At 44.3% G+C, this 10,003-nt stretch overlaps 1 long non-coding RNA gene across 1 annotated transcript; it reads left to right on the top strand.

Annotated features, from left to right (window-relative positions):
• Positions 1-235: 235 nt before the first annotated feature.
• LOC119851813 lies at positions 236-9,763 on the top strand. The gene is made up of 2 exons (XR_005291412.1): positions 236-323; positions 9,048-9,763. It is a non-coding gene; the product is annotated as an uncharacterized LOC119851813 (long non-coding RNA).
• Positions 9,764-10,003: the final 240 nt, after the last annotated feature.

Below are 10,003 nucleotides of genomic sequence, written 5' to 3'. Positions count from 1 at the left end.
GGGCAAGGCTGGATGGCTACAGGAAAGTAGTGAGAAACAGGTATGTTAGCCCCAGGCTAAACAAATCCCTGTTACCATGATAACCAAATGGCAGTTGCTCCAGGTTAATCAAGACACCTGGGGCCAGTTAAGATCCTTCCAGAAGCAGTGGAGATAGCTAGGTTGATAGGGACACCTGAAGCAAATCAGGGGCTGGCTGAAACTAGTTAAAAGCCTCCCACTTAGTCAGGGGGAAGGGGTGTCAGGAGCTGTAGAAGGGACTCATGCTGCTGGAGAAATGGAGCAGTACAAACCTTATCAGGCACAAGAAAGGAGGCCTTGAGGTAAGGGTGATGTAGATATTGGGGGAAGTGGGGACTACAGTGGGGAAGTGGCCCAGGGAATTGTACTTGTCCTGTTTCCAAAAAGTTCAGCTACCAAGAGCTGCTACTATCAGAGTCCCTGGACTGGAGTTGGGAGTAGAGGGCAGGCCTGGTCTCCTCCCTCCCCTTCCTGAGTAATCACTGAGACTGGGAGACCACAGAGACTGTGTGAGGGAGGATAGCTTCTCCTCACCTCCCTTGCTGGGTTGTGATTAAAATGGCTTAGTAGGTTGTGACCCTTGCCTTGAGAGAGAAGGGTTATGTGGAAGGTCACAGTGAGCCTCTGAGGCTAGCGTAATCCGGCAGGAAGCTTGGGGTCCACTGAGACAAGATCGGCGCTTTGTCACACTGCTTACAGGTGATAGTGTACAAAAGGGAGCAGATGTATGTGCCATGCAAAATTGATGACTCCAAGTGGAGACTGCCCATTGAAAGTCAGCCTCATATGCTACCAGCTTTTGGAAAAGTTTGAAGAGAGTCTCTAGTAATTTTTTAGGTCTGTAAGTGTGGGGAAAAAATACTTTTCCCATGTAAAAAAATCTAACCACAAATGTTAAAACTGTGTTATAAGAAACGTGGCTGAAGACTGGATTTTGAAATGTACTGTGGGCATAATCCTCAAGGAGAACTAGTGCCTCATCTTAGATTGGGGAAAAAAGTGGGTTTTTTATTATTATTTGAAAATAGTCCTATTTAACATAAATGCACTGCAAGTGATGCACAGCTACTATAGTCACTGCTAATTATGTGAACACCTATTGCTATATAGCTCTCACAACATCATCTCTAGTTTCTTAGGAACCATAGCCCAGCTAATATTGTGATCAAAATTAAATTGTTCATTTTTTGCCTGTTAAATATGTAATGAACACCTTTTTAAAAAATGGCAACAGCTACACATATGCACCAGCAAATATTGGTGAAGCAGTTTAAGGAACAGACTGTGAATGCCTTGCTCACACTAGTGGTCAGTTACTCACATGAGTAACTCCAATAGTCATTAGAACTATTTATGTGAGTTCCTGCTCACCTGCCTGAGGTGTTCAGTCTGTCCCTAAATAAACAAGAGTTAAATGTTTCCAAATTTCCTATAGGAAAGAGGAAAAGACAAGTGATTTTGTTGTGAAAAAGATCACTTTAGATCTGCCAAGGGAATAGACAGACCATTAAAGGTGGCACAATATATAACAAGAATAGGCAGAGCAATCTAAATCACTGAAGAGCACAGTACAGATAAAATTAATCCAGTTTGTATAAAGTATTAATTGCCTGAACCTCCAAGCTACAGGAGTACACACTATGTTATATGACCTAGTTCTGTTGGGAGGGTTGGCTGTGTGCTCTGGGCCAGCACTATTTCCTAATAGTGATACTCCAGGGTGTAACACCTAATGGTGAGAGTCGAAGGGTCAGTTTCCCTGGCAGGCATGGCTTGGGGTAGTGGCTCACTGAGAGTCCAAAGGCTGCTTTGCCTCAAGGCAATAGCTCAGAGTAGTATCACCCACTGGAAAGAGTTCAAAGGTCACATTGTCTAGCAGAAATAGCTCAAGGTAGCATTGCTCACTGGTGAGTGTGTGGGAGGCAGGGAACCCAGGTCCATCCTACTCCACTGGGTTCCAACCCAGGGCCTTTTGGAAAAGTAGCCCTTGTCCAAGGCCTAGGACCTGATATCCCTAAACTAACTCTCTGGATCACTTCCTTCTCTTGGTCCAGTCCCTCCAGCATCATCTTGGGCTGGACTGGGGGGTCCCTCCTGTGTTCTCCCACAGAGCCATCTCCTGAGTCATCTCCACTGGCAAAGGCGAGTTGTCACCTTCAGCTTCCACAGTCAACAGTCTTCTAGTGGTTTGGCTATGAGCTCAATCCTAACAACTTGGAGTCCTAGTGGCTTCCCAGTGGGAGGCTGCTGTACCCAACTGCTCTCCTCCACTGTCAGCCCAGACAGAGCTGAGTTGTTACTTATTAAATGCTCCCAGTGGCGGGAGCATTCCCAACAGAGGCAAGGGGGCATGGCCTCTGGGGCCCAGATCAGCTCTTTAACCCTTGTCTAACAAGTATAGGCCCAAACCAAACTCTTAAATATGAATACCCACAGACTTTCAGTAAGTTTGGATAACTATCTGAGTTTCGTAACTAGCTCTTATTCCTATAACAGATCCAGCCTTAAGGTACTCGGTTTTAGGGCTAGTTCAATCGGGATCTGGCCTTTGTGGTTTAGGTCATCTCTAATATTAATAATGTTCACACTGGGCTTGATGCAAACCTATAGATTTAAAAGAGAAAATGATGATTATTCTGTATCAACCAGTCTGAGTAAAAGAAATATCCTTCTTTGATTACTGGAATGCAGAATCAATAGCTACAGCACTGTCTGATTACTGAGCTGTTTCTCAAAATTATTGTAAAGGAATCTGAGAGAAGAATTGATAAATGAACTCTGCATGACAAATGTACATAAATACAGTCTTTCAAAAAGGCTTTCTGAAATTTAGTGTCAGGTGTAAGCTCACTTATACAATCATGGTGTAAGATCATGAAGTATTAATGTATTAGTCAATAATATAAGTCTAGTTAAGCTCAAACATCTGAGGTGTTATCTCCAGGGCTATAATTGCTCTTTGTAGTGGGACAGCTGCCCACTCCATGAGAAAAAGGGCTGGAACAGGCCAGAGAGGCTGCACAGACCAGCAGCCAATCAGCCAGTGCTGGTGGAGAGTCAATCAGGGCCGGGCTGGGCCCTATTTAAAGGCTGCCTAGCAAAGGAGAGAGAGTCTCTTCCTGACTAGCAAAAGAGGACTGGCTCCCGAGGTAAGGAGGTAGCACCTTGGACAGAGCAGTGCTGGGCAGGCTCTGGGGAGCAGAGGACAGCTCTGGCACAGTTACCTGCCGGGCTGCAGCCCCTACTAAAAAGGGTCAAGAAGGTGCATGGGGCCAAAAGGGAAGTGGCCCAGGGAAGATAGACTGACAAGAGGGAGTGGAGGAAGGCAGAGAGGCTGCCACTAGAAGGTCCCTGGGTTGGGACCCAGAGTAGGGGGTGGTCCTTGGTCCCCCCTTTACACTGCACCTGGCCACAGAAGTGTGGCCAAGACAGACTGCAGCTTGCCATGAGGTGAGGGCTAGACTTTGGGGTTGTGGTTGGAGGCAGATGCAAGCTGAACGACTGTTACCCCCCGCACCGGAAGGGAGTGAGAATGGAATAGTGGGTATTGCCAGAGGGCTGTGTCCTGAAATGGACACCACTGAGCAGGGAGCAAGGCGGTTCCCAAATCAGCAGAGCAGACAACGGGTGAGACACCAGCCCACAGAGGGCACTCCACAACTGACAAGAGCTAATTCCCGGAGCAACCAGCAGGAGGCACTAGCGGTGGTGAGCTGTGACCCCATTACACTGTTATGACATGAGCTCATGAGCAGCATGTAACATTTTCCTTTTTAATAGGGAAATGAATAGTTGGCAGTAACAGGCTGTTTGAGGATAAACCTAAAATATGCAGCAAAATGTTGCCAATAACTATACTATGATGTACATATGGTGCACTGCTTCTGTAATTATAGCAAGGGTTGCATTTTTGGATGGCTTATTCAGTCCCCTTATCTGCTCCTTTTGTGCCAGGTAGGTAGTGCAAAGAGTGGAAAGTATCCACTTCTCCATAGCTTGGGATGTCCTAGCCTCGGGACGTTTCAGCATATATGGAACATATATGGAACCACCCCCCCCTTCAAGGGATGCATCAGGGGCAGGAGGAGGCGCAGCTAGAGCATATCGTGCTCCAGCTATCCCCAGCTGGTGTAGATTAGAGCAGCCCAGAGGCTGCTCTAACATACACTGAGGTCAGAGCAGAAAATCACATAGCCATAATTGACAATACCCATCTCTGTTTTGCTGATCAGATCTTGGCTGCAGTAGCAAATCTCCCGCACAGTGTCTGTCAGTGCTTTAAGGGGTAAAAAATGATTAACAGTGCATTGAAAAGGGAAAATAGGAAGAAGTCCCAAATAATGAGGTACTTCAGTTAAATATCTAATGTTCTTGAGTACATGATGAGAGGAAATGAGAGTTGTACAGTATTCATAACTCTTGTAGCCAGCATGAGAAGCAAGCTACAATAAGTTACTAAAGCATAAAAGAATTGTTCCTTTCAAGCAGGGATTAAACAGTTATCACCATTCAAATGTATAGCATTGATTAGGCTGCCTGCAAAAGCTGACAGATAATAGAACTCAAAGATATATTAGATAACTTTAGATCAGGAGTATATTTTCCTTAATATTGAAGGGCTTCAGACTATGTAACACAGCAGGGTTGACTAGGATATTTGTAAAGAAAAACTTATCTTGGAAGTGAATGTTAACTACAAAAAATATGCAAAGAGTAATTGAGATTACAAATGCACAGTAAAATACAGGTTTCTCAAGTTGTTGAAAAAATCTTAGCAGGACTAGAATGTGTCAAGACTTCCATATGGATTTGTATCCTCTTTCACATACTCATTGCACAGCACTAGCACATCGATGGAGGTTATCAGTATGCAAGCCTCAAAAAATATATTTACTTTGAAAGGAAACAGTTGTATATAGATTACATGCAGCTGGGCTACATACAATATTAGGTCCCAATCCTGTAATCAGATCTACTCAGGAAAATCCTTGTGCCCAGGTGAAGCCTCGTGGACAGGGCCAGCCCTAGACCAAGTGGAGCCCTCTCCATTTGTTAAACTTTTTAATACCTTATTTTCTCTTGCACTTGTACCCCATTTCATGACTTTGATGCGCAACTTGCATGCATGATTTATCCCTGTCATGTAAGATTAATTTTTTAGAATGCACCATATTTTATATAACACGTTTTAAAAGGAAACAAATTCATGAATTAACTGTGGCAAATTTTCCAGATTTAGAGATCCTAACATGCAAATTTATCTACCTATACTATTGATCTAGGAATGTGCAGTGTGCTCATTCCCTGGTAAATCTCATCCCCCCCCCTTTCAGAGCAATGAATGAGTCTTGAATGCGCAGACTGAAATTGGTTTCTCAAACATTTTGTTAAGGGCAACTTAGAAAACATTTGAACTGAATAGAAATCGAGGCTTGGATTCTTCCTTCCCACAAGAAAAACAGAGGGAGGAGGAAAAACTCCTCTAAGTGGTCATGCTAGTCTTATCAGTAAATGATCTCCTGCATGCAATGGATAAAGGTCTATCTGGTTCTTTTACATGGATGGATCAGTTGCCTTCAGCACTATTGACCACATGATGCTGCTGACAAATCCTGACAGCAAATGGATAATTGTGTTTAGGCAGATGGAGTATTTTCTCTGAATGGACCCAGAGGATCTTCCTGGGCAATTGTTCATTGTCCCCTAAGGTTCATTTGTGAGGGATACTTCACAGCTCTATTCTGTCACCACACTCGTTCAATGTGGATGTGAGCCTGCTAATGGAGATTTCAAAGCTTTTCCTGAGGGGATCATTTGAAGCAGGCTTTTTGATAGGGTTGGAGAATTTTCACTGCCACCTGCTCAAATGATCATTTAATAGCACACTCCAAGGAAAAAAGCCCCAGCAGAGACAGATAGCCATTTGGCCTTCTAGCACCACATGGCCCCTCCCTTCTCCTGTGACCCCTTCTCCAAACATTTCTGAAATAATTTGTTGGTAGTCAAACTCCTCATGAGAGAGAAGATTGGCGCTGGTAGCGATACAGGGTGCATCAGTAAGGATCATCAGGAGCTTAGTGGACACCTCATTAGAACAAGGCCAGCCAGAAAAGAGACCATGGGAGAAGCATTGTTCTGTGCCTTCATAATGTAAAATTGTGTGTGACAGGGCACACTCACAACACATTGGAGGGGAAGGGGATAATCCTACATTGTGGACTGAGGAAGTCACACCCCCTTCACCCTACTGGGCATGCTCCAGGTAAACCAGTATGAAAGGGAGCAGCTCGGCTCAGTTGGGGCTGGCTGCCATGGAGGAAGGACATATGCCGCCTGCTCCAGCCAAGGCTCAGTAGAAGCCTGTGATCTTAGGAGCTGGAGTTGCTGCAGCCCAGGTGGATGCCAAGGCAACCCTGGAGACCTCACAAGGTTCGGAGGAAGGCCAGACCAGAGAACCTAGAGGTAGCAGAGAGGCCCAGACCATAAATGGCAGGAAGCAACCCAGGGGAATCCGACGGTGGACCGGTGAGTAAGCTGAAGCCTTGAGTCAGCATGTTTCGGTAGGAACCTTTCCACACTAATTCAGTGGCCCATGCTATGGCCACTACCAGGGCCATGGGCTGGGATACAGTAGAGAGGGAGGACCCGGCTCCCCTTGCTGGGGGGCACAGCCCCTCCCACTGTGTTCAACATAGGCCGCTAGACCTTACTGCCCTGCAAGCAGGGGCTAAATTATTGACTTGGGCCACTAGGCCTTACTGTCTTGTGAGAAGGGGTAGGTTTACTGACTCTGGCCATTAGGCTCTACTGCTCTGCAAAAGGGGGTGAAGTTATTGACTTGGGCCACTGGGCCATACCACCCTGTGAAAAGGGGCAGATTGATGGACACTGGCCCCTAGGCTTTACTGCCCAGTGACAAGGGTGAATGTATGGACTCCGGCCACTAGGCCGTACTGCCCTGCTGCTAAGGGTGAGCATATGGACTCTGGCTGGGACGGATTTAGACGTAAGATGTGTACGCTCCACCCACTTCCCTAAAAGAGGTGGGCACACTTGCCCCACACAGGATGGGATTCCCCCCAACCCTATCAGTGTGTTTTTTACATTATGCATTGCTGATGGAAGGAACGGGAAACAGCATACAGCCTAAAGTATGGGAATCTGTCTCACTGAGCAGAACCACATTCGTTGCTGCACCAAGGTAAGAAATCACTAGAGGAAGAAAGGAAGGAGATGCCAATATCCTATTCCAAAACACAATACCCTTGCAGAAGCAACATCAAAGGTGACGAGGCACCACTGTGGGCTGCAATGATCAAAAGGAAGCACATCCCCAGCTACCGAACTATGACATCCAGCTTTAAAACAAGCCTAAAATCTTATTTGCCCTTTCAACAACAATTTCTGTGCCAGTACCATACATGTATTACACACTGCAGAGTTTTTCAGACATGCTAAGAAACTGTAACTGATATTTATAAAATCATGTGTGTATGTAACAGTGCATACAAAATATATTGGGAAAAGGACATAGGGTCTGATCTTGCTCAGCCTGACATCCTTGAGCAGGACTGAGCCCATATAACAGGGATCGGCAACCTTTGGCACACGGCCCACCAGGGTAAGCCCCCTGGCAGGCCAGGCCAGTTTGTTTACCTGCCATGTCAGCAGGTTTGGCCGATCGCAGCTCCCACTGGCCGCGGTTCACCGTCCCAGTTGGCCTGTGCTGCTTCCTGCAGCTCCCATTGGCCGAGCACTGTGAACCACAACCAGTGGGAGCCACAATTGGCCAATCCTGCGGACGCGGCAGGTAAACTGGCCCGGCCCGCCAGGGGGCTTACCGTGGCAGGCTGCGTGCCAAAGCTTGCCAATCGCTGCCATATAACCTAGTTTTGGAAATATTTTCCTTTGTCATTCATAACACATCGGTGATTAAATTCCAGATGGTAGTCTTTGGCCCATCACTCAGATCAGAAAAATGAATTTTAGGGTTCTGGATTAAATTCTTCACTGTTTAGTTTTTTCAGTTAAAAGTATTTTACACGAACTCCTTGCTACCTCGATTGTGACTTTAATTTTTAAATAGTAACAGAATTAGTTCAGGCTCTTCAAAATTATTTGAATATTCTTGGAAAATTTATTTCCAAGTTATTCTAAACTACATTCTAATTGAACTATACTCATAATAGTAGAGCCATTATTCTCTTGGAGGCATATAGTTCCTGCAGGCCAGGAGTGTCTATTTTCTTTTGACAGGAACTCTGTTACGCAGTGAAATTCACCCTGCAGGCAGGAAATCCCCTGCAGAACAGTAGAAATTTTCAAGCTGTACATAAATTGTTGTGCCCATTCATTTATTTGTTCTGGTCTCTGTCATTCTACTTGCAATACATTTAGCTCCAGATGCACTTTAAAATTTTGATTAAAAAAGTCTCTAATATACTTTGTAAACCAAAGTGAGCTGCATAAGATAAGTTTAATCTTTTATCTGTCACAAAGTGTTTTTGTTCATTAACTATAACTTCAGTTACTGTCTACAGAGGCAAGATATATCTGATTTCATTTGGCAGATATTTTATATAATGGACTTCCCCCCAGTGTTAATATAATTCTCATTTTTTTGGTTTGTTTGCATATTCTTGCCTAGATTGGTTTAAAATAAGCACTTTCTGAGCATGGTCAGAATATATAAATGTTTATGCAAATAAGATTACTTATCCTAGACTAATTAGGTATATTTTTTCAAATGCTTACATATATCAGTGCAAACTTATGTTTGCTGCATTTTTCTTAGTCAAAACTTGCAGGACAAAGTGTATCTGTTTCCATTTTGCACCCAGAGCCTTTGGTTTGGGCCCAATATGTCACAGAAGAAGTGACTGACTAATTACTACCAAAAAGGACAGTTAATGTACAAAATGGAACAGACTCTTCCATTAAGAAGTCAGCCTGTAGTGCTAAACAAAAATTAGCAGAAAGCTTCCCCCACTTTGTTCAGTCAAGTTTTTGAATGTTTTCTATTGCAGATTTCTAGATATTCACCCGGAACAGAATCCCACACCACTAGATTCACCATGGAGCTGTTCCAGGGCACTAAGCCCACTGGACTAGCCTGTCCAATCACACAGCCCAGCATCCAATCTCTAGAAGCATGAGCCAAGAGGGAACAGAAAATGTGTATCAGACGGGAACTACAGAATGACCTCCTCCTACCCAGAAGTACCTATCTGGGTCCTATCTAGGAACTGGAGCACCAAGAACTTTGTAATAATAATAATTCCAGAGTCCACATGGAGGGAATATAAAATCTCCCAGAAGCCACTGAGCTCCAGCAGCATGAACAGGGTAGAGAGCAGGATCTGCCAATATTGCTCCACTGATTCTACCACTTGACACTCTAGGGCACTGGCCTCAGTTATCTGCAGCAACCTCCAGGGGTGGCCTGTGAAGACCCAGTTCCCAGAAGCCATTGCACTTTAGCAGCTATCATTTGGAGAAAAGAGCTGGCACAGCCTCAACCATCTCCTAACTACAGTTGGGTAAAATTTTTCAGCTGGGGGGGGGGTTTGGTGAATTCATATCAGTTTTGCAAAATTGTTCATGTAGAAAAAAGAATTGCAAAAAAGTTTAAACGCTTCATTTTGACATTTTCAAAAAGGAAACATTTCAATTTTCATTTAGAAATCCCTTTTTGTGTCAACATTTTCTTCAATGTTAATGAAAAAATAAAAATTCAAAATCATTTTTGGGTCAAGTTGGACGAGTCCACCTGCACCTCGTCTTCATGGATTTGCAGGAGAGCAATCAACAAAGTCTTTCTTTTTAGATGTTTCACAATGGCTCATTTAATTTCAATGGGCCTTCTTGGTGGGCAGGACATAACCTTTTCTGTAGGAAGCCAGCATTTGAATGCTCCTTTCCTGTTTAATGAGTTACACAATCACAGATTACCACACAAACATGTAATATCACCTTATAACAT

The sequence above is a fragment of the Dermochelys coriacea genome, chromosome 2, assembly GCF_009764565.3.
Source record: "Dermochelys coriacea isolate rDerCor1 chromosome 2, rDerCor1.pri.v4, whole genome shotgun sequence".
Taxonomy (NCBI): Eukaryota; Metazoa; Chordata; order Testudines; family Dermochelyidae; genus Dermochelys; species Dermochelys coriacea.
The sequence above is the reverse complement of the archived record's forward strand: the minus strand, read 5'-3'. Positions and strand labels throughout refer to the sequence as shown.